A 2661-nucleotide genomic window follows, 5' to 3' on the forward strand; every position below is an offset into this window, starting at 1 on the left:
CTTATCTTGGATTAATTTGTCAAGCTTTTCTTTGTTTGTTTGAATCCTGCATAAATAAAGCAAACAATGAAGTGTGAGATTTACTACCGATATTTATAAAGTTAGAAAAATAGAAGAAATTTGTTAGTTCTATTCGATAACCATTCTTTGTAGTCTGTGACAGCTACAATTGCAGGATTAATGAAAAAAGTGCTGTTCACTTTTGTAGAGAGCGTAAGTCCTAAAAAAATAAAAAAATTCAATCATAAAGTTAGTGTTCATTTTACTTAAAATATAAATGTAAAGAAAATATTTTTTTTATTCTGTTTACCGTTATACGAAGAAACTTTTAAATTAGTCACCCAGATGATTGGTTTGCTTCCAATGTTATCTATTATAGTAACGCACTCATTTTCAACAAAAGTGTCCCACATCGTTAATATGATCGTCTGGAAAGACTTATCTATCAGCATAACATCTTGAAGACAGGCTTGTGTGCCATACTGGGTTTGGATAATTCTTTTTTGACGAACTTCTATAACGACGCCTATAACACTTGCAAAAAAGAAGTTGTGTTGATATCATATTTTGTATATGATAAAATGAATATAAATAGAACGATTAAAAAATGTTAACTAAATTTATATTGGCTATAAGTTAATGTGTTTGTGATCATACTTATCTCTTCATTACTATCCATGTATCGTTCAAGTTTGTTGAATGCTGTGAGTTCATATCTTGAGAAGAGAAGGTTTAAATTATCCTCCTTAAGTTCTTCTATCTTTGTCTTTGCTGTTATGGTCCAAACTTTGTCTTCAAGCGAGCCTCTGAACTCATTTCTGTTGTCTTTTACAGTTGCATTTGATAACATGTATGTTTTTCCTAGTGTTAGCTCATCTGCAAGGGCCGTAATATTTGTATCATAGATTATGACAGTAACTTTGTTACCCTGTTCAAATGTAAAAATAAGTTCTATATAAATATATTACGAAAACAAATATTTAGAATAGAAATAAGAAGATTCGTAAATATATATTTACCTCTAAATCCATTAAGAGAAGGTTTTGGTAGCGGCTAATGTTATTTCGAGCAGTTTTAGGTGCTTGTTTTCCCGCAACTATGATTTTTGCAGTCCAATTCTTCTCAAAAGTGGAAATCTGTGGGATAAGTTTATAAAATGCGGCCATTCTTGATATCCTATAATTATGTGAAGAAGAAATTATTACACAAATAGTTACAGTTGTTAATATTACGTTAAATTTATCGTAAAAAATGATATCAATTTTTTTAATTCTAAAAGTTTTTTATGAAATAATCTAACGTTCTTCTTGTGGATTAATAAAAGATAATTATAGTAAAACGATAGTAACATGTAAAACTTACCAATAAGAAAACGAAAACGAAAATGGAGTTTTTAAACTTTTGTAGTTGTAGTTGAAGAGTATGATGTTTACGATACTGTTGTAGAATTTTGATGCTGAAGGGGAAAGTAAAAGTAACATAAAATTATTTAGTCGAAAGCAGATATTAATAGATAGAACATGAGTAGAAGAATCTTTGTTTTAATATCCAACCATACACTTGGTCTGTAAAATATCTTTTTGTATGGATGAGAATTAAAGTGAAAGAAAAAGTTAATGATGGTTTATATGAAAAAGTTTTGCGTGGAAAGTTGGCACTATTTTTTTTCATTTGTATAATATCTATTTCACGTGTGTGTGTATATATGTGTGTGTGTGTGTGTGTGTGTGTGTGTGATTGATGATGGTTTATATGTTTAAAAGTTGTGCGTGGAAAGTAACGTACTATTTTTTGTCATTTGTAAAATATCTATTTCATGTAGATATATACTTAGAACTGAAAAGGCTTTTATATAAAGTTGGTAGTTTTCTGTGTTAGTTTTTTACTGGTTCACGTGTTGATTTTGAAAAATATTGCTTTATAATTTGCTAAAATTTAATACATTATGTTAGATTTACAAATTGGAAGAAGGATTGTTAATCCATATGTTTCAAATACGAGTGCTTCATGCGTAATACATTTAGTAAGTAACTTTATTTATTCACTTTATTTATTAAGTAATTTTATCTATTCACGAACTTGTGGGGAGCTTAACTTATATTATCATAGGTGTTATCAGGTTAAATGTTACTATCGTCATTGTTTGTCTTTTTTTCTTTATTTTCTGTTGGATTTATGTATTTTGAAAAACTATTGTGTTCACTTAATACATTAGTAAGAAGAAAATTCAATTTATGGTCGAAAAATGTATGAATTGTATGAAAAACATTAGTTTTTAATTAAGTGAAAAAGTAAATAGAAAACTTCGAATCCAGGACGTTGGAAAATATAATAAAGGATACTAAGGTTGAACAATCATTTATTATAAACAAAAATTTGTATTTCAGGTACTTGAATACATCACCATGGATGTACTTCCCCTTAGTTTCCTCTTCATCATCAGCTAACTTCTCATTGTCGGTTTACCTTACCACAAAAAAGACGATAAATAGATTAGATATAGGACGTCCAACGTTCATGCATTAATTGCCATAATGTATTCATTTAGGAAGGACCAGAGTTAAAATAACATAGACAAAAGGATGCAAAAAATCAAAAAGTACATATTTGATATAATTGACTAAATTTCTTATCTAAAGTTATATTAACTGAAGACATGAA

The sequence above is a fragment of the Olea europaea genome, unplaced genomic scaffold (genome assembly GCF_002742605.1).
Source record: "Olea europaea var. sylvestris unplaced genomic scaffold, O_europaea_v1 scaffold2567, whole genome shotgun sequence".
Lineage (NCBI taxonomy): Eukaryota > Viridiplantae > Streptophyta > Magnoliopsida > Lamiales > Oleaceae > Olea > Olea europaea.